The sequence below is a fragment of the Heptranchias perlo genome, chromosome 28, assembly GCF_035084215.1.
Source record: "Heptranchias perlo isolate sHepPer1 chromosome 28, sHepPer1.hap1, whole genome shotgun sequence".
Lineage (NCBI taxonomy): Eukaryota > Metazoa > Chordata > Chondrichthyes > Hexanchiformes > Hexanchidae > Heptranchias > Heptranchias perlo.
The window spans coordinates 28,400,437-28,423,760 of NC_090352.1; the positions used below are offsets into that span (position 1 = coordinate 28,400,437).

Sequence of the window (23,324 nt, forward strand, 5' to 3'; positions counted from 1 at the left end):
AAATATTTTATTTGGTGTGGGCACAAACATGGAGGGCACTTTAACACTCTCACAGACAGAGGAGGCGGCTTTCACACCTCTTCGGAGGTTTTGTCCGTGATGGTGGGAATCCCCTAAGTAGGTAGACTAAAATAATTTGGGCTCTTACACCTCTGAAATGTGGATACTGTGAACGACCACAATACTTTCAGTTATATCATTTACATTATTTGGACCTGAGAATACAGTGCAGCACCATTCTGGAACAATAACTAAAAACTGCTGACTTGCAATACAGATCAAATATTCATAAGAACCATAACACAGATTTGTCGTATTTTCAAAGTTGGTCTGTAACAACCCAGAATACAGACTTGGAAGCTAGCAGGGGCACAATATCATCACTGCAAATTATTTTACCTTAACAGGAATTAACAGTACATTCCAGACAAAATTTGGGGATTTTCTGTTCCATTGAAGAGTTGAATTTGATGGGCCAAATATTTTCCCTCGTAGAAATTATGGTTTAAGATGGAATACAGCATATTCTGACAGTCCAATCCATACTTATGTCACCATATGGGGGAAGATTTCCTCCCCAAGCTTTGTGTATCAAAATTATAAACACATCCTTGATAAACAAGTTTATGCTTTAATTACACAGAGAACGCAGAGAAAATCTCCCCCAACTGTGTACAGATTTGTGACGAGTTTGGTTCTCTCTACTGATTCTGGCGAGTACTGGTATGGCGACAGAGAGTGCAAAAGGATATCTTTCTTATATGAAATCTATGCACTTATCAGCAACATTTCTGCTAAGGTTGTGGAATTTACCAGACTCAACACAACACATTGGGAATCTGTAGTAAAAATATTCTTGAAGATGTTTTCTTCATTAGAATCATAGAAAGGTTACAGCATAGAAGGAGGCCATTCGGTCCATCGGGTCCGTGCTGGCTCTATGCAAGAGCAATCCAGCTAGTCCCACTCTCCTGCCCTATCCCTGTAGCCCTGCAATTTTTTTCCTTTCAAGTACTTATCCAGTTCCCTTTTGAAAGCCATGATTGAATCTGCCTCCACCCCCCACCCCCTCGAGCAGTGCATTCCAGATCCTAACCACTCGTATCACCTTTGGTTCTTTTGCCAATCGCCTTAAATCTATGTCCTTGGGTTCTTGACCCTTCTGCCAACGGGTACAGTTTCTTTCTATCTACTCTGCCTTCATGATTTTGAATACCTCTATCAAATCTCCTCTCAACCTTCTCTGTTCCAAGAAGAACAATCCCAGCTTCTTCAGTCTATCCACGTAACTAAAGTCCCTTATCCCTGGAATCATTCTAGTAAAATCTCTTCTGCACCCTCTCTAAGGGCTTCATGTCTTTCCTAAAGTGCATTGCCCAGAACTGGGCACAATACTCCAGTGGTGGCCGAACCAGTGTTTTACAAAGGTTCTTCATGACTTCCTTGCTTTTGTACTCTATGCCTCTATTTATAAAGCCCATTGTGCTAATCTTCCTCACATGTACATTAGAAAATAGTTTGCAGCAGAAAACTGTCCCATCCCCAGACAGTAAATTGATCAACAATATTCATAAAATTGCTTCAATCACAGGAGATTAGTTTCATTTCTGTGACTGGCTATTACAGTGTTGTTCAACACCAAAACCTAGAGATGCTTGTTTGCAACGCTGACACACCAACACTAAACACATTCGTATGACGTTCCTCTGTCCATTACTTTTAACTAGGTTAATGCCTTATTAAAATAACAGAGAGAGGAACGTGATTTAAATATGTTAAGTATTTGTACACTAATGTCGCATGCAGCAACTCCTAAGATTAAATTCCTCTTTTGATGAAAAATGGGAGAACAGCTATTTTTCTCCTTTGTTAACAACTGCCAACAAAATCCCATTCTCGGAAATCTCACATTTCAAAGTTGTCATGAACGTTTCTCAATCTTATTAGTGGGCTAATCAGAAAAAAAAGTTAAAGCTTGAATATATTCAGAGTGTCATGTTGAGATCTTTAGATATTCTGATTTATCTTAAAATTCTACCTTATCAATTGAAATTCAAAGTCCCTATTATTGTTATTAATTAATAGGCTTTGTTATTAGCAGGGCATCTGTTTGCAATACTAAACCTAAATACGTACACAAATCAGAAGACTTAGTGTGGACTCTACCCAATTTATATTTTCTCCTAAGGAAAACGTTTGCAAACTTTCTCGCCAACTCTAAAAGTAGTTCAAGCAGAAGTTCACAATATCTCTTTAATTCCAAATTATCCATCCGAGATGAGCTGCCTTATTTAGTATTACATATACGTGATCCTAGCAGCTGTGGGATCACTGCGTTCCACACAGCATTTATCTCTTACTATCTTTACGCTGGTAACCATGTCAGAACCAGCTTTATTTCATGACAAGACAGTTAAAGGCGGTAAAGCTATCAACAGCAACAATGACAACGTGCATTTATAAGCACCTTCAACGTAGTAAAACATCGCAAGGTGCTTCACAGGAAGGTTAGCAGACAAAATGTGCAGATGCTTTGCTATTGCCTAAGTATTATATTCCAGTTTAACTCGCACATTCTAGGGGACACACATTGATTGATATTGGATTCTCCTTTTGTAGCATATTGTTTATGACTGCTTGATATCAACTTTATCAAAAAGAAGAGCCCTCAATAGAGTCAGAAACCCACGTCCACAACCAAACAAGTAAAGAGTTTTATCTAAACGAAGTAATGCAATATGATTGCCTGGCAAGAAAAGCTGGAGTCCTCCATCATGTCTTGAAGTACTAATCCTGTACATTTCTGGGAGGGTGGACAGGACAGCAAAACAGAGTGCACACGTACTGTTCTAGAGGGAGGAGCCTTCCAGTTGACTCGGACACTCAGCAATTTAGAGTGCTTCAACTCTCTGGGGCATTTTCAGCAGCAACATTATAAAGGTTAATAAGATTAGAATTCTTTTTCTTCCACACACAAGATATTAAGAAAAGTTCACACACATACACTTCTATGCTTCACTGGATAGCAATTTAAAGTTGGAACGAGTTTTCCCTTCCTAACCCAAGGGCTATGACATCAATTGTAGCACCCTTATCCTTGCCCCTAGCTGAGATCAGCTAATACAGCACAGACTGGGGATCAAAACATGGACCTTCCTAGTTTGTATGAGCCATCTACTCACTGGATTAAACTTGCTGAACCATTGGAAAAGCAAATGCTTCTGCTTCTATAAATTGCTCCTCTATCTGATAAAACTAATGATCTACACATCATAATCCAGGCTCTTCAAATGGTCCCATATTATCCTATTATTGGAACTATGTAGGAACAGTACATTTTGGAGGTAAGTAACCTTTTGTTCTACAGCATTCAGTAAAAGGATTTTTCTTAATCGTACATTCCTGACAAATGCAGAAAGAGACTGGAAAATCCATCCCACTCTTAACAAGAGCCCACTGAACTTCAATCTCTGAAAGGTACTGGCAGACAAACCTTTCTTTGCTAAAATGTCTGACAGCTGAAATCAAAATGGTCGTTTCAATTTACATTAGAATTTCAAAATATAAGCACAACACTAGTTTATCATAGCCCTTTTTGAAATATATGTAACATACTATTAACAAAAAGTAAGATTCAAGCTGAAATTGCACTAATAATGAACATTTAGTGGATGACACAAAGATTTTTTTTTAAATGCACCCTTCGGCAGAGAGAAAGGTGCAGCAACTGAGAGAACAGGAGGCAGCACAGCTCGTTCAATTCACAACTCCTTCGTAGGTCCTCTAAGGATGGCCACTCAATGTTGAACTGCAGCTCTCTAGATCCTACGGCTGATAACAAATCAAACCTCGCCAGATAGTGAAACCTTGAAGTCTGAACACAATTTTAAAAGTTGATCTTTACCACATAAAGGATACTCATCTTTCTTTTAAATTATGTAACATTGGAACTTTGTGATTTTTAATGATTTTAAATACACAGTAGGAAGTCTGTTCAAGACAACACAACACATTTTTTCTATAGACTTTCAAATAGGTCCAAGAAAATGATTACCATTGGTAAAATTCACACCTCTATTACTGTAGACATTGCAAACAATGGCATAAATGGAATTATTCATCTTCAATTAATTTAATTGTAGGTAGCCTGTATCCAAATCAAAGCATGTATTCTAAATCTGCAATGCTCAATATTGTCTGATAAAAACCCATCCAGCACAAGACAGCAATGGGTCCTCAGAACAAACTTACAAGTTTCGTAAATGTTTTCAATTACAAACCTCCGTGGTAACAACATCAAAGTATGGTACAGCCATCTTGGAAACCACGTAAATACTAACTACTACGTATCCAATCGATCTCACGATATTAGAAGGCATTTGATGCATGACGTTTATATCAGGTGATAAGAAAGGCTTGACTTTAAAGAACCCACCTCGATAGCAAATTTGTGATTTGAGCCTTAAGATTAAAAGGAGACTATCATGCTGCCTATCTAATACAATTCTTCAGATAATATAGCATCACGTTTCAGGCTTCCAAAGCATTGCAACTTAAATAATAGAATGCACATTGTGTGCAGTGTCCCCCAACAATGGGCTACAGAGTGATGGGATGCTACAAAATAATTCAATTCACAATCATGGAAAACCGTTTGCTCTCCGACATTAAGAGGGGAATTTTAAGGCCCCCACGTCAGGCGGAAGAGGATCGGGGGCGGGGAGGCGGGTTAAATCGGCAAATATGTGAAACCAGACCCCAACCCGCTGCAGGTTTGGGGGCGTCTGAGTAACCCGCTCCGAAGAGACGGGTCCGTCGTTATAATAGGTTAATAAGGTTCCGTTCCTCAGATTTTGGCACCCATTTAAATTTAACGCTGGCCAGCCGGGTTTCCCAGGGCTCAGGAAATCCGGCAGCTAAAGGGAGCAGCCAGATTCAGCAAGTAAGTGCTTTTTATACCACTGCTTGAGGGCCAGGAGGAGCAGGAGTGCTTCCCCCGGCCCCTCAAGCAAATCATCTGCCGTGATTGGCCGCCCTTCCATTCCCCCACCCACCAATCCCGCGATCTCTCCTGCTGCCCCCTCCCTCCCAATTGCCGTTAAATTCAGCAGGAACTCCGCATTCCCGGCATTTGTGGGTTCCCCACCCCCTCCCTGAAAACATGCACCCCCACTCCCTCCCCCACTTCCTGCAAATATCGGGGCCTAAGTTTATGTCTTCCCAATGCCATTTGGGGAATTACTTTCTGCTCTCCCACTTCTCCCAGTCAATTATTATATTGCATTCTGAAAGTACGTGCTTTCATGAGGGTGCCAGAGTTTGTTGGCCAAAATCACATGCCCGATATTATTTCAAATAAACACATTAATGCCCCCATTAAAATAGCAGCTAAAAAGATTTCATGGGAACACATAAATATGTTATTATTCCACAGCGCAATTTCATGGTTCCATAGAGTGATAACCTGTCCAATTACCAAAATCAGATACTGTAACAATACAGGACTGTTACCTTTATCTCAGAGGGTTGCCATTTTGACCTGGTGGACCAGTACATCCTCAAAGTCATTCCTATTCTCTGGACTTCTTTAAAGGCTTCAGGATCGCAATCTTGCCAAATGACTTCTGAACATCTAAGTATATGAGAAGGAGTAACCAACATCGTTTTCGAGTTAATAGTCTAACTTTTTACAGTTACCTCTCTGCCACCAACGTGTATTGGAAAATCATTGCTCGGCATCTTCTGTACAGTTGGATGAAAAAAATCACGGGCAGCGTGCCCACAATTTTCTTATACACGCTGGTGTTGGGTGAGGTCCCTTCGCCACTGGCACAGACTCAGAAAAATCACCCCAATAGGATGTTTTTTAAAATTTGTTCTTGGGGTGGGGGGCCACACCAACAAGGCAGCATTTAATGCCCATTCAAAGTTGCGCTGAGGGTATTAAAGATTCAACCGTGTACTGTGGGAATGGATGAACCAGTTGAGTTTTTACAACAATCCATGGTCATTTTCTCCTAGTGCCAGACAAATTCATAGAATCATAGTTCATAGAATCTTACAGCACAGGTGGAGGCCATTCAGCCCATCGTGCCTGTGCCGGCTCTTTGAAAGAGCTATCCAATTAGTTTCACTCCCCTGCTCTTTCCCCATAGCCCTGCAATTTTCTCCCCTTCAAGTATTTATCCAATTCCCTTTTGAAAGTTGCTATTGAATCTGCTTCAACCACCCTTTCAGAGAGTGCATTCCAGATTATAACAACTCGCTGCGTAAAAAAAATTCTCCTCATCTCCCCTCTGGTTCTTTTGCCAACTACTTTAAATATGTGCCCTCTGGTTACTGACCCTCCTGCCTGTGGAAACAGTTTCTCCCTATTTACTCTATCAAAACCCCATACAATTTTGAACACCTCTATTAAACCTCCCTTAAATCTTCTCTGCTCTAAGGGGAACAATTCCAGCTTCTCTAGTCTCTCCACATAATGGAGTCCCTCATCCCTTTTACTATTGTACTAAATCTGCTCTGCATCCTCACCAAGGCCTTAATATCCTTCCTAAAGTGTGGTGCCCAGAATTGGACATAATACTCCAGCCAAGGCCTAATCAGTGATTTATAAAGGTTTAGCATAACTTTCTTGCTTTTATACTCTATGCCTCTATTTATAAAGCCAAGTATCCCATATGCTTTTTTAACAGCCTTATCAATTTGTTCTGCCACCTTCAAAGATTTGTGTATGTAAATCCCCACAACTTGCTTTTCCTACACCCTCTTTAAAATTGTAGCATTTAGTTCATATTACCAGATTTATTGAATTACATTTCACAAGTGGCCATGGTGGGATTTGAACTCATGACCTCTGGGCTGTCAGTCCAGTACCATAACCACTAGACTACCATACTCATTATGTCACAACTATTTAGTAATATTCTTTGCACATTATGTTATTATTAATAATAATTAACATATTATGTTATTATTAATAATTTGGTTGACAATAAAGAATTCTACTGGGTCTCTGAAACATAATCCATTGAGTAAATGTTTTGCTAACCCCTCAACTCTGCCTGGGTACAAGTCAGGTGGAACAAACCCAAACTGTGATATCTGTCTAAACAGACCTGAACCCCACTGTATTTACAGGCCTGATGTACTACAGTCCTAACCGTTAGCAATGCCTTGCACCTGCAAATGGGAGTGTATATCCAGCTGTTACTGCAGGCCTGAGAGGCGGTATTGGCCATCGGCTGCAGGGCCTTCTGCTCTAAAGATGGTATCACATATCTTCCCACTTCCATCTTCTTGCTACCTGTCCTTCTCAGATCCTCCAATCTGAGCAGGGCTGGGCACAAGGCCGGATGCTCAGTTATCCTGATTTCAGCTGCGATTCATCATCTGCCCAATGTACTGAGAGCAAAATGAGGTGGGAGGCAGAATTACATCCCTTCCACCTCATTTGCATAGGATGGCAAAGGGCACAAATAGCCCTCTTGGTCTACTATTGTAACGTTTTAGTTCTATCTAACAGAATTCACGAAAAGGTAACAAGCTCCCCATCAATGGTGTTTGTATTAAGTAGCGTTTTGCATGTGTGAACACAGAAACCTGTCATCATACCATTATGTGGACAGAAACTTTCCCTTCCCCCTTCCTAGCTTGAGGAACATGAAGGGTATCTGGCCATTGGTATTAATGCTTTAACAGTGGATTCTCCTAGGGGCTTTTGATATGGTTATTCAAAAAATTGCAACAATTTCTGACAGTGTCCTTGGGCTCGAATTTAGCAGGCCTGCGGGTTCCCAGCGGGTGGTCCTCCGGGAGCGTGGTCAACACGCTCGGCGAAATTAGTGGGTTGCCCGCGCGATCGTAGCAGGCAACACACTAATAGGAATCAATTACCTGCTCCTCCGGGGTCCACGGCGCTGGTCTGCGCGTCGGGCGGGCTGCGCATGCGCAGTACGATCTGTCAGCTGGAGGCTCTCTAGTTAAAGGGGCAGTCCTCCACTGACAGATGCTGCAACCAATGGAACAAATTGCAGCATGGAGCAGCCCAGGGGGAAGGCTGCTCCCAGTTTAATGATGCCTCACCCCAGGTATCATCAGATGGGGTGAGGAGGAGGGGGAGGACACAGATCTTCCCCCCGGCGGGCGGGAGGAAGCGGCCTGCCTCTGCCACCAAGAAGGCCTGGCTCGAGGTGGCAGAGGGGGTCACCTGCGCCACCAACATATCGCCCACCTGCATACAGTGCAGGAGGCGCTGCAATGACCGCAGTAGGTCAGCCACAGTGAGAACACAAAGTCTTTCCCCTACACTCCGTCTGCCACAACACTGCCCCCACCCCACATCTCCTTCGGCACCGCCAACACTACTCTGTCACATCACCCTTCATACCCACTCAAACCCCATCCTCATCTTACCTCCACCTACTCACCTCGCCAGTACTCATCCTGCCACTAACACGCAACCCAATCCTCATACAATCTCATTGCTCCATCCCATACTCAACCTCTCGTGCATCTCCCTCACGGCCAGCCTCACTCAACCTGCCACCACCTGTGCTGCAGTCACAGGGCATGCATCACATATGTGCAGTAGGCAGCGTAAGGCAAACGTGTCGTGAGCATGAAGGGGGTGCACAAGGGTGTCTGAGGGTTTGTCCTGGGTGTTACCTATATTGAATTTCAGAGCAACAAACAGCACACATTATATTGACACCACCACTGCCATGTCTCCGCGAATCCTGTCCGTTGTGTCCAATAATGCCCGCTCCTGAGTATCACTATGAGGACCCACCACTGATGCCACCCATCGTGTTACTGCAGAGTAGGTGCAGGTGTATTTGCAGGGCTCTTCCGCGCAGACGACTGAGAGACATCGGCGGTGTAGCCGGCTGCACCCTGGAAGGATGCGGAGGAGAAGTTGTGGAGGGCAGTGGTGACTTTGACAGCGACAGGTAAGCAGTTGGTGCTGGGGCCAGCCAGGAACAGCTCGGCATGAAAGAGCCTGCAGATCTCCACGACTACATGTCGAGCGAATCTGCGCCTCCCTGTGCACTGCTGCTCGGAGAGGTCCGGGGAGCTGCGCCTCGGTCTGTGGACCCTGTGGCGAGGGTAGTGCCCTCTGCGATGCGTCTCTCTCTGCGGTAGCCCTCCCTCCTGCTGTGCAGGTGGGCGTGCAACAACACCGTGTTGGGGGGATCCACGTCTCTGCGGCGGACGGCGTGCACTGCGAGGCTGCTGGGGCTGGTCATGCTGTTCGTCCTCCGAGGGTGTCCACGCACCACCCATCTGGCAGGTGTTGGTCTGAGGGGTTGTGCAGGGTAGGTGTGTGGTTCCTCGGACTGGGGCTGCGGTTTCGTGTCGGTCTGTCCTCTGGCTTGGCGGGGGGTGGTGGAGGGCAGGGGTTGCCCTATGTGACGCGGTGGCCTCCTGCGTGGGTGAGGGCTCTCCCCCGTGGAGTGCACCTTGGCACCTGCCACAGGCTGCTGGCTGCAACACGCCTGGTTGGAGAGAGACTGTTTCCCCCAGTGTGGGAAACTCACTGCCTTGAACCCAAAATCCCACACTTCCTCTTTTGACAGCTGCTTCAGCTCATTAACTGACCTCAACAAGCAAGGTAAGTACACTCAAGTGGAACCCCGCTGGCTTTAATTGCCTGCGGGATTCCCACCAGCGGGGCTTGCGTGCGCAGCCCCGCACGTCAGCGCGGTACCCGGAAGTGGGCGGGATTTCGGCGCGATCCGGTCACGTGACCGGATATCGGGATTTTCGGGGCCCCCCCCCCCGCTGGAAACCCGCAGGTAACCCGACGCGAAAATCGAGCCCCTTGTATCTATACTCACCCATATCACTTCTTGAGTGGTTTTATATTTGTTTGTTAATTGAATCGTGAACACAATGTAATATTGTGAATGGTAGTGAAAGTTACTCACCCACCCTAATACTAGAATGCAAGCCTTTTAGAAATGCTGAGTAATTTGGTCTCAAATATAACCTGTTCAATTCTTTGACTATTTTTTAAGCACTACTGCATTCTCAAAGGGCAGCAAGACAGATGCAGTCAACATTGTCCCTCTAAGTTTATGTCCCACTTAAATATATGAATGGTAGCAGAGAATCAGATTCCGGTTCGCGTTTTTTTTTATTCGTTCATGGGATGTGGGCGTCGCTGGCGAGGCCGGCATTTATTGCCCATCCCTAATTGCCCTTGAGAAGGTGGTGGTGAGCCGTCTTCTTGAACCGCTGCAGTCCGTGTGGTGAAGTTCTCCCACAGTGCTGTTAGGAAGGGAGTTCCAGGATTTTGACCCAGCGACGATAAGGAACGGCGATATATTTCCAAGTCGGGATGGTGTGTGACTTGGAGGGGAACGTGCAGGTGATGTTGTTCCCATGCGCCTGCTGCTCTTGTCCTTCTAGGTGGTAGAGGTCGCGGGTTTGGGAGGTGCTGTCGAAGAAGCCTTGGCGAGTTGCTGCAGTGCATCCTGTGGCTGGTACACACTGCAGCCACTGTGCGCCGGTGGTGAAGGGAGTGTTGTATCGAACTATAATTCTCCTTTTTGGAAAAGGTAGAAATATCATCAGTCGTGTCTGGATTGCTGCTTGTTTCCACTCCCTCTGCTTTATAAACAGAGGCAGATAATACAGTCACTACATCCCTGCTCTCTGGAGTATCTCCCTTGCCTTCAAATATCTTCTCAAAATCCTTTTCTTTGACTATATCATTGCTTTACCACTTCCCTCCCACAAATTTACTTGCCCGGTATCGACCTTTTCCATCTTGCTAAGTGCTCGGAATAGACTTTGTTTTACCTGAGCAGTACTAAATAAATGCAAGCTGTTGTATGCCATGGATCCTCATTGTTATTACAACACCCTTCATCCCTTCATTCTACAGTAAGTCTCAATCTGCAATTGAGCTGCAAATGTACAGAAATTGTATCCATTGCAATCAAATGATTTTGAACTTTCAAGATAATGTAACAGACCTCCAGGATATTGATGTAATATTACATTATTGAAATCTGACCAATTGCCACCCACACATGGTATCTCAGTGACCCCAACAGCCCAGGAATCATTTGGGGTAAAAATTTGTTGAAGCCCACTTTCGGGCGCAAAACGGAGGGTGCACTTCCAGCATGGGCTCGATGGGCCGAATGGCCCCCTTCTATGCTGCAACAACTTTCTATGATTCTACGTGCCTGAACTGGGAGGGCCGACGCGCGATGGAAATTGAGCCCTAGGCCTCATTGTAATAATCAGGATGAGCTGCCGGAACCAACTGTGCCTCCAGAGGCCGCTCGCCCACGTGGCTGGATCGAATATGGGCAGCTTGCCTCACCAGCAGCGGCTCGCAGCCACGTCCTGAGGTGGTGGGGGGGGGGGAGGAGAACAGGAGGGGGCACACAGAGGCCTGCAGGAGTGCTGCAGAGCGGGAAGAAGCACTCCTACTCACCCCCGCCCCCCGACCCCACATAAAGAAAAGTTAAAAAAAATGTACTTACTTTTTTTCCCGCAGCCTCAAGCAGTCCCTGTAAGGACCGCTGTAGAACTGTAACATGCACAGCACACGCTCCAACTAGTCTCAACAGATTTCACAAATGGGTCCTGAAACGGGAGCTGGGCCCTCATTTCAATATTATAATGTGGCCCACGCTCATTGTAAATGGCCGTCAGGACTGCCTAAAAAAGGCAACGACGAATTTAGCATTGGCCCGAACACATATGCATTAACAGTGGATTTTTCTAGGGGCCGTCTCAATTCTAAATGCTTAAAACCGGCACTACACTGAATGCAAGATAAAGCTGGAATTTAAATAACTGAACGTAGACTGTGCTATTTCATTGCAAAAACTGTAGGTGAGATCCAGATATTCTTAATTCTGTTTATTGAATGAGTTTGTTCCTGCAAACCTCCTGCCAATTGTTTGTTAAAGTGGTAAATATTGTCTGAGAGTCCTGGCATTTATGGTGGTGGGGGAGCAGGGGGAGGAGAGAATTAGTGCTCACCTGGAATAGAAAAGATACAGGGGAATTGTACTGCGGCAAGACTCAGTGCATTCAGGAGAAAAGGGGAGGGAATTGTAGGAGGAAGGAAGCTGAAATAAAAACAGAAAATGCTGGAAAAATTCAGCGGGTCAGGCAGCATCCGTGGAGAGGGGGAAACAGAGTTAACGATTGATTTTTCTCCAGGTCATTGACCTGAAACATTAACTTTATGTTTCTCTCTCCACAGATGCTTGTCGAGTGCTTCCAGCATTTTCTGTTTTTATTTCAGATTTTCCAGCATCTGCAGCATTTTGCTTTTCGAGGAAAGAAACTGGCTTTGTATCTGTTGGATTTTTGTCCTCAATAGACCGTACAAAAGGGCTCCCACAAATACCGAGCAAACTGCCACAGAAAAAATGAAGACAAACAACAGGAGACTGAAAGATTGTTGCAGATAAAACACAGGGGTAGAGGTATGATCAAACACTGCCACTTTCTGAATACTAGCTCAGTGTGTAGTGCTTTAAAATTCCACGTGGGTCTAAATTACTAAACAAATAACAGAGGAAATAGAATTGACGATAATGAAAAAACACCAAAGCAGTAAACTAGCACACCAACACTTTGAAATGGAAAGACAGAGGAGGTTATCTACATGCATTTACACACGAAGACCAGTCAGGTCATTAAAAAGCTGTCACATCCCTTGAGATTGATTTCTTGCACAAAGAGACCAAGTGGACAAACAACCACTTAGAGCGAAAAGACAGTTAAAAGCAACAAGATAAAGTGTTGAACAAGATAAATAAATGCAACACAATCCCACCAAACAAAGGGCCTTTGTTAAATGCAAAGAGAGATATTTAAATGTTGGTACAGAGCTAAAGAAACATTCACAGCACCCACAAAATATGTATATATCTCTAAGAACATCTGAGGCTGGCAAAGCTTCAAAGTCATCGTATACTCCAACAAAAACAGTCACCAGAGGCATGATCAAACACTGCCACTTTCTGAATACAAGGCTGCACAATTAGGAATGGATTCTCGGCTGTTTGTACAGGATAAAGGCGTGACCAAATTATCCAGTTTTTCACAAGTTGAAAGAATGGAAAGAGCAACAGCATCAATGGGTTTAACATTCATATTTCATAATTACATTGTAATTAAAAAGTGATGTGAATGTATCGCTTGGTTTGGTGGGAATGCTCATCTGGTGTTAAGTACTATAAACTGGGAAGGCCCAGGCTCGATCCTCAAGCTGTGTCATTAGCTGACCTCAGCCATCACTGGGATGGGCACAATCGGCTTCAGAATCCCCCAGCCTAGAAGGGGCAGGAGAATCAATTCAGCTGTGGTTGAAGTAAGCAATTCATTACTCAAGGATGCTGATGTGCAATGGGAGACTTTTAAATGGTGCCTTTCCTTGACAGTTTTACTGAACACAGCAAGGAGTTGAGGAAGGCACCAGGCAGTGATATTTTTGTCAGACTGGTTTCTAGTACAGGTGCTCTGGAATCTGGAACTGCTCTGTTTGCATTAGAAGTGGGCACTCATTGTAATTGCACTGAACTTACGAACAACTCATGGGCTTATCAAATAAAGTAAACAATGCCTTATCATGTCATAGCGCATGCCAAAGTGCTTCAAATAGAATGAATTACTTTTGAAATGGAGCCATTTTATGCACAGCCAAATCTTATTAACTGCTTGAGATGAGCAAGCAATTAATTTATTTGTGGGTGCTATTGGTTGAGGGAAGAATGCCGGCCAGGACAATTATGTTTGTTAGGCAAGGGTATTGAAGGGTTATGGATAGATGGAGTTAAGATACAGATCAGCCATGATCTAATGGAATGGAAGAACAGGCTAGAGGGGCTGAACAGTCTACTCCTGTTTCTATACTCACTGTAAATATACTGTTTGCAGTGGGTACTATTCATTTACTTGTTCAGCGTTGAATAAATTTGTCTGTTGGGTTATAGCCTGAGCTGCAAAGTATATAGTCTTCCACCAGCAAAGATGACCAGAGATATTCCAGTAGGTTGCAGTACAGTGACAAGGGCTCACTGTTCAATATCTACCCAGATATTGCTTGGGCAAGGGCAAAAAGAAAGAAATAGAATTACGGAAGGAAGGAAGTCGGAAAGTCACTGTTGTAATGTCAGGAAATGTGGCTGGGAATTTGCACACAGCAAGGTCCCACAAACAGCAATGAAACAAATGACCAGTTAATCTGTTTAGATTGGAAAATTGCACATATCACTCTGCTTTTTAAGAAAGGTGAGAGAGGGAAACCAGTGAATTATAGACCAGTTAGCCTAACATCTGTTGTGGGAAAATGCTGGAGTCTATAATTAAGAATAGGGTGACTGAACACCTCGAGAATTTTCAGTTAATCAGAGAGAGCCAGCATGGATTTGTGAAAGGTAGGTCGTGCCTGACAAACCTGATTGAATTTTTTGAAGAGGTGACTAAAGTAGTGGACAGGGGAATGTCAATGGATGTTATTTATATGGACTTCCAGAAGGCATTTGATAAGGTCCCACATAAGAGACTGTTAGCTAAGATAGAAGCCCATGGAATCGAGGGAGAAGTACGGACTTGGTTAGGAAGTTGGCTGAGCGAAAGGCGACAGAGAGTAGGGATAATGGGAAGGTACTCACATTGGCAGGATGTGACTAGTGAAGTCCCGCAGGGATCTGTCTTGGGGCCTCAATTATTCACAATATTTATTAATGACTTAGATGAAGGCATAGAAAGACTCATATCTAAGTTTGCTGATGACACAAAGATTGGTGGCATTGTAAGCAGTGTAGATGAAAACATAAAATTACAAAGTGATATTGATAGATTAGGTGAATGGGCAAAACTGTGGCAAATGGAATTCAATGTAGACAAATGTGAGGTCATCCACTTTGGATCAAAAAAGCATAGAACAGGGTACTTTCTAAATGGTAAAAAGTTAAAAACAGTGGATGTCCAAAGGGACTTTGGGGTTCAGGTACATAGATCATTGAAGTGTCATGAACAGGTGCAGAAAATAATCAATAAGGCTAATGGAATGCTGGCCTTTATATCTAGAGGACTAGAGTACAAGGGGGCAGAAGTTATGCTGCAGCTATACAAAACCCTGGTTAGACCGCACCTGGAGTACTGTGAGCAGTTCTGGGCACCGCACCTTCGGAAGGACATATTGGCCTTGGAGGGAGTGCAGCGTAGGTTTACTAGAATGATACCCAGACTTCAAGGGTTAAGTTACGAGGAGAGATTACACAAATTGGGATTGTATTCTCTGGAGTTTCGAAGGTTAAGGGATGATCTGATCAAAGTTTATAAGATATTAAGGGGAACAGATAGGGTGGATAGAGAGAAACTATTTCCGCTGGTTGGGGATTTTAGGAGTGGGGGCACAGTCTAAAAATTAGAGCCAGACCTTTCAGGAACGAGATTAGAAAACATTTCTACACACAAAGGGTGGTAGAAGTTTGGAACTCTCTTCCGCAAACGGCAATTGATACTAGATCAATTGCTAAATTTAAATCTGAGATAGATAGCTTTTTGGCAACCAAAGGTATTAAGGGATATGGGCCAAAGGCAGGTATATGGAGTTAGATCACAGATCAGCCATGATCTTATCAAATGGCGGAGCAGGCACGAGGGGCTGAATGGCCTACTCCTGTTCCTATGTTCCTAGTGATGTTGCTTGAGGGATAAATATTGGCCAGGATTCCTTGTTCTTTGAATAGTCCCATGGGATCTTTTACATCCACCTGAGAGGGCATCCACCAGAAATATATTTAATATTTCTTCCCAAAGACGGCACCTCTGACAATGCAGCACACCCTCTACTACACTGAAGTGCCAACTAGATATGTCATCTAGTCTGTGGAGTGGGGCTTGAGCCCACAATCTCTTGACTCAGGAGTGAGAGTGCCATCACTGAGCCAAGGCTGACACATTAAAAGGATGTGAAGTCCACTTATAGGAGTGGCTAGTGATGTGAAACCAAGGGAAATATCTTGTATAAAAGCCCCAAAATGTAACAAAACCTATTACCTTCAGAGGCAAGAGTGCCATGAACTGAGACAAGCTGACATTTAGCTGCAGATGGCCCGGATTGCTCCAGCCAATAATGTGGTGATCCCATATTAATCACTGAGCCATGTGCTCTGGAGTGTGCAATGGACAGATTGGAACAAAGTAAGCTTTTTGTTAAATCGGCCATGGCCAATTTGGAATAATTATGGAACACACTAGGAGCCAGATCTTCATTTAGAACCATTCACTGATGACCACATGTAGCTGGGCAGATCCATAAAATGGTTTGCAATAAATGAGAAAGAACTAATTGCATACAACTTACACTGTCATGGACTCTCTCTAACGACTCGAGGGAGTGAGTTGGGGAGAGTAGATGACGGTGTGAATTGTACAAGGTCTACTGGAGCAGTTCATCTACTCTCCCCAACTCACTCCCTCAAGTCATTAGAGAGAGTCCATGACACTACTGCTGTCAGTGTCTCTTTGGAGTTAATTTGGGAACAAAGTATTTGTTTCTCTACAAGCAACATTTTCTTGGTTCTCCTGTAAGAAAGTACATGGAGAAGAAAAGGGTTGATACCGAGTAGCAATATGTGAGGACTATGTCAGTTAAGTTAATATTGTCTGATCAGGCACAGAGATCAAGAAATCAGCTTATACACCTGAACCCCAGAATGTAATATATTAATTAAGTTATTTATGGACAACAACTTGTGTTTATATAGTTCCTTTAACATAGTAAAACGTCCCAAGCTGCTTACAAGGACATTTTATATGGTTAGTAACAGCTGTTATTGGTTGACCTTTCAAAGTTTTAGGTGGGTGGGCCCCATAATCCTAAAGCTGACCCCAATTTTGGCTGCAGGAGGCTAATTAATTAATGAAGATTGAGAGAAAGAACTTGCATTTATAATGCCCCCTTCTCAGTGTCCCAAAGTGCTTCACAGCCAATAAAGTACTTTTGAAGGGTAGTCACTGTTGTAATGTACAGAAATGTGGCAGCAAGGTCCCACAAACAGCAATAGGGTAAATCTGTTTTGTTAGCGATTTTGTGTTGGGGAATAAGTACTGGCCAGGACACTAGGAGAACTCCCCTGTTCTTCTTTGAAAAGTCCCATGGGATCTTTTACATCCACCTGAGAGGGCAGATGAGGCCTCAATTTAACATCTCATCCAAAAGGTGGCACCTCTGACTCTCTCGGTGCTACATGAAAGTATCAGTTTGGATCATGGGCTCAAGTCCCTAGAGAGAGGATTGAACCCACAACCTTCTGACTTACAGGCAAAAGTCTACCACTGGGCTAAGGCTGACACTTTGCTCATGGCTCTGCACAGTTACAAACCGTTTACTGTTACATTTTCTATTTTGACTTTTAAAAATATTTCCAAGAATTTCGGCTTTTCTTTATTTTTTTGGTCTGGTCTTCTCCAGATCAATGACTACGCAGCTAATTTTGGGCTCTTTCAGGATAATGGTCGCAGTTTCACACTGCAGATCATTCTCCATGGTGGAGAACTCCACCTGGTGGAGAGAGACATAGTTGCAAAATTATTTTTAAAAAAATTCTGTCCAATTTCTCGGTCAATCTTTCTACTTCCTCCTCTCCTGAGACCAAGGAATCCTTCATTGAGTTACAGTTCACAGGAGCCAGTAGCTCTTCTGTAGCACACCCACGTGGCCGTTACTTTTGTGTGAACCTTAACAATGTGTGTTGGCCCACCATTTAGCATCAGAGTTGAGCCCACTTCTGTCCTCCGATGATATTCACACCCATACATTCCCAAAAGGGATATCTATGCAGCTTTTAGGTGCAGGAAGCTAGCTGATATACCCTTCCCCCCCAATCCAGGGCTGCCGCACCCAACTCTAGGGTCCCTACACTTTGGGGTAGGTTTTGCTCTTTACCGCCTGTGTGTTAAGCACGGCCTGGGCAGAGGGCAGAAAGGAATATGTGGCAGAGAGGATTGTGTGGTGGGAACAGGCCCGGCTGATTTTCCTTCCATTCAAATTAAGAAAGGAAAATCCATTGCAGGCTTTCTTTCCTGCCCTCTCCCCAGGGGATCAAAATCTACCCCCTTTTCTCTAAAGGCTCTTAATGGAGGCTGGTGCAACACACGAAAAATACATTCTTAAGTTTCAAAAAAAGTTCTCACTTTTGAAAAGATGGAACAAATATAAGGGCAAATTTACTTTCAGATTGGGGGCTGGGCTGGAAAGGCATGCAGGTCGGAGAATCCTCACTGGGGTGTTGAGGTCCTGTCTCCGAGCCACAGTCTCTTCAAGCCTGGCTCCCCAGTGGGAAATAAATTATGACGGGTATGGTAGAATAGGAGTCATGTTAATGGCAGTTTGAGAATTTGAATTCAGTTTTTAAAAAATCTGGAAAATAAAAAGTCGGTATCAGTAAAAGTGACCATGAAGCTGTTGGATTGTCGTAAAAACCGAACTGGTTCATTAATGTTCTTTAGGGGAAGGAAATCTGTTGCCCTTATTCGGTCTGGCCCAAATATGACTCCAGTCTCACCAATGTGGTTGACTCCGAACTGCCCCCAATTGTATCAAACTCCTACCAGCAGTTCAAGAAGTTGGCCCTCCACCACCTTCTCAAATGTGCTCAGGGATGTATATCGCAGATGGGTCCCCCTCAATTGCTAAACTTGCAACTGCAGGTAATCAAAAAGCAATGGACCATTGGGCAGCCCCGGATTAAGTGAATGAGGCTGCAGTTATACTGCTACTTTCGTATCAATGTGAAGTGATGCAAAAGTGGCAGCATAACCCAGGAATTAGGTCCTCATCTGAACCCTAAGTGCATTGAAATCAAAGCAGTACGTGACTCCCTCCAGGAGGCCATCTCCTATCAGATTGAGGATGCACCTGGAGCAGTATAACTCCGGCTTGGAGCATAGTTGTATCTAAAAGTGCCAAGTTGATCCACTGGTCCTGATAAACTTACTATCCAATTATTTAATGCTCGGAGAGGGCGAGATCTCCAGCCTTCTCTCAACAGCAATCTGGGAGGGGAGCTCATGCATCGACAGACACAGGAGTTCCTTTGACACTAACCTTAGAAAGAACTTGCATTTATTTAATGCCTTTCATGTCCTCGGGACGTCCCAAAGTGCTTAACACCCAATGAGTTACTTTTAGAAGTATAGTCACTGTTGTTAAGTAGGCAACATTGGCAGCATAGCATCAGTTTGTCATCTGAACATCACAATCCATTGATACTGGTCTGAAACTGGTATCTATGGTTTAAATGCAGTCTAAGACTGACCTCTTTCATCTACGTCCTTAGTGCATTATCTGATCCCCATCTAAGTTAACACTACTACTGTGTATATATATAGTTTTTTTATTATGGAATCACATCCTTAATCAACTGAAACACTCCAAACTCGCTCCATCTACAAGGCACAAGTCAGGAGTGGATGAGTGCAGCTCCAACAACACTCAAGAAGCTCGACACCATCCAGGACAAAGCAGCCCGCTTAATTGGCACCCCATCCACCACCCTAAATGTTCACTCCCTTCACCACCGGCACACTGTGGCTGCAGTGTGTACCATCCACTGGATGCACTGCAGCAACTTGCCAAGGCTTCTTCAACAGCACCTCCCAAACTCGCGACCTCTACCACCTAGAAGGACAAGAGCAGCAGGCACATGGGAACAGCACCACCTGCACATTCCCCTCCAAGTCACACACCATCCCGACTTGAAAATATATCGCCGTTCCTTCATCGTCGCTGGGTCAAAATCCTGGAACTCCCTTCCTAACAGCACTGTGGGAGAACCTTCATCACACGGACTGCAGCGGTTCAAGAAGGCGGCTCACCACCACCTTCTCAAGGGCAATTAGGGATGGGCAATAATTGCTGGCCTTGCCAATGACGTCCACATCCCATGAACGAATAAAAAAAAAATCAAAGGATTCTGATAATTGTTGCAGAGAGGAAACTAGTCCCATCAGTTAAAGTTGGATTTTAATGCAGGTCTCAGTATGCCCTCAATTCTGTGAACAGTAGTAATTAAAGGGAAATGGTAAATACAGATATTTTTATCAACAACAACTTGCATTTATATAGTGCCTTTAGTGTAGTAAAACATCCCAAGGTGCTTCACAAGAGTGTAATCAGACAAAAAAATTGACACTGAGCCAAAGAAGGAGACATTAGGACAGGTGACCAAAAGCTTGGTCGAAGAGGTAGTTTTAAGGAGTTTCTTAAAGGAGGAGAGAGAAGTAGAGAGGCGGAAAGGTTTAGGAAAGGAATTCCAGAGCTTAGGGCCATTCTCACCTCTCAGTCTGAAGGTTGATTTGAGCCCCATACCAAGACTTGAAGGAAAGAACTAGGTCCTGAAATTCCTTGGGGTTGTCCCAGTTTCCCATCATAACTCCAGGGTAACTGGGTTCCAGTCATTTTTTGGGGGGTTATTGCCGGTCTCCCGCCAGAGTTACGATTAAAAAACGGGACAACCTCCGCTGGATTTCAGGGCCCTTGCATTTATATCCAGCCCTCAGGATGTTTCAAAGCACTTTACTAACAATGAATTACTTCTTGAAGTGCAATCACTGTGTTATGTAAGCAATTTTCATGCAGTCAGTTTGCACACAGCAAAGTCCCATGAACAGCGTATGAAGGAATGGCCAGATAATCTGTTGCTGATGGCACTGATTGAGGGATAAATGTTGGCCAGAGCACCAGGAGAACTCCCTGCTCTTCTTCAAATAGTGCCACAGATCTTTCACATCCACCTCAGCAGGCAGACGGAGCCTCAGTTAAGATGAAACAATGCAGCGCTCCCACAGTAATTAACTGAGGCACCAGCCCAGGTTAAATCACACCAAGGCCCATTCGCCCACCACCCCTGTGCTCACTGACCTACATTATCTCCTGATCCACCAATGTCTCAAATTTAAAATTCTTTTCCTCGTGTTCAAATCCCTCCATGGTTCACCCCCTCCCCCCTCCCCCCCACCCCACTATCTCTGTAACCTTCTTCAACCCTACAACTCTCCAAGAACTCTGCGCTCCTCCATCTCTGGTCTCTTGTACATCCCCCACTTCCTTCGCCCCACCATCGATGGCCATGCCTTCAGCCGTCTAGGCCCTAAGTTCTGGAATTCCCTCCCCAAACCTATTTGCCTCTCTACTTCTCTCTCCTCCTTTAAGACACTGCTTAAAACCTACCCTATTGACCAAGGCTTTGGTCATCTGTCCTAATGTTTGAGCCATACAGACCAGGGAAGTCCCAGTCCCCAGTCCCTGCTGAGCGAGCTGTTCTCAGCTGAGGCAGCAGTAGAGGTGGTAAAATTAACCACAGCACTCCCGGGTTAGGCAGAGCAAGGTCAGCCAGGGTTCCCACTCCCGATCGATGTATCATGACCTCTGCTGTGTGTGTGTATATCTGGGCACACTGTGCTTTTGGTCCTATCATCTAACTCTTCTCCTAACTCCTGCTTGGTGTCTGATCTCATTTGTGAAGTTGTTGGGACATTTTGCTACACTGCTATATAAGTGAAGGTTGGCGTTGCTGTTATTGCACACTCCTGCTCCTGGGCCAGCTTTTAATTAGCATTTAACTGTGAGGTACTTTTGATTTATATTCTTAATAAAATTAAATTTCTGACTGCACAAACTGAGGTCAGGCAGTGTGCAACACTGAAATCCCCGTCGGGTTTTAAATCCAGTGACATCCAGTTTACAAATCACCCTCCATATTTAGCAGTTGTCATTTTAGTACAAACTTTTAAAGGTCACTATCTATAGTTAAAGGGCATTAAAGATTGAAGGTGCAACATAGCTATCAGATTTTGCAGCATGTTCTAAACTTGTAAACTTATATAATTGTAAAAGGTGTTCTGTTTAAAAGAGAAAAAAATACTGTAAGGATCTGTTCGCACCAATAACTGAATTTGGAACAAATCTTGTGGACTTCTATAGGAGAAACTGCAAATCGAGTTGGATTTTGTTATGTGCAGCCTGCAGTGTCCATGATGAGAGTTGTAAACAATTTTACAACACCAAGTTATAGTCCAGCAATTTTATTTTAAATTCACAAGCTTTCGGAGGCTTCCTCCTTCCTCAGGTGAACGTTGTTGAAAATGAAGCCTCCGAAAGCTTGTGAATTTAAAATAAAATTGCTGGACTATAACTTGGTGTTGTAAAATTGTTTACAATTGTCAACCCCAGTCCATCACCGGCATCTCCACATCATGATGAGAGTGTTAAGGGTCATCCTGCTTCATACATATGTTAAGACATAGCATAACCAATATTTTCCCTGAAATGTCAAAGATTTGATCCACTAAAGTAGAGTATGTTATGATCACAAATATATTTAAAGAGTGCTTGTCAGGAACATTCAGTGTGAGATTTCTAAACTTTGCCAAATCAAATCAAATACCAGGTAATTGGCTGTGACTTGGTTTCCCCGCTAGTGGGCAGCATATACACATCTGAAGAGCTCACCAGGACAACTCAGAGCTCCACCAGTGTTCACTAGATAACGAAAAGCTATCGAATAAGATCTGGAGTTTAATAAGCCCGAACAGTTCTCATCTCTTTGGGGTTGAAGTCATGCCGTGCGATATTCATAACGAACAGACCTGTATGAAATTTCTCACCGTTGTTACAATAAAAGCATTATTTAATCCTTTCAAAGTCACCGTTTTTAGGAAGGGAGAGATAAAGGAAGACATTGGATGTAGAGGGAAGCAATGGGAGATCTAAACTAAACCTAACTCAATAAGTGACTACTTCTCATTTATAGTTGATGATTTGTGGAAAAATAAATTGACAGCAAATATGTAGCTGGTCTTGGAGATCAGAAAGAAAACAAAAATGGATAGAATTCAAGGGAGCAGAGGGATACAGAGATCTATCTCCAGGCAGAGGGAGAACTATCAATTGTCTCAGCAGGCCCTGGGTCTAAACAGAGAAGAGGTGATGGGATGCTTTATAAAGACAAGTTCAGACTTTTCTTAAACTGTAAAAACAAACTGGTTGCTGCTACAAGAAGGAGACCTTCCATTTCAGGGCACATTCTCCAGTCCCCAGCAAGTAGCCACTCTGATTAGAGGTACCGTCTTTCAGGTCATCAGTCAAAGGGCAACAAAGGAAGGGAGAAAATAAGGATGAAATCCTGCATTGACAGATGTCATTGGAAAAGCAGCTTAAACGTAGCAGAAGTTGAGAAGGCAAATGATTACAAAGCTTAGAAAAAGGTTGGTGAAGACTAGAGAGGATGAGAGCTCGCAGAACAGACAAGCTGAAAAACAACCTTGTTCGTGTC

The 23,324-nt window shown here is 43.8% G+C and overlaps 1 long non-coding RNA gene across 3 annotated transcripts in view; it reads right to left on the reverse strand.

The window, feature by feature from the left end:
• Positions 1–23,324, reverse strand: part of LOC137344973 (uncharacterized) — a 56,445-nt gene that overhangs the window by 18,787 nt on the left and 14,334 nt on the right. The window contains exon 2 of one of the 3 annotated variants that reach the window (XR_010968515.1): positions 5,512–5,632. The exons of the other annotated variants lie outside the window; for them this stretch is intronic. This is a non-coding gene — a long non-coding RNA (uncharacterized lncRNA). The remainder of the gene's footprint in view (positions 1–5,511; positions 5,633–23,324) is intronic. 3 annotated transcript variants of the gene reach the window in all.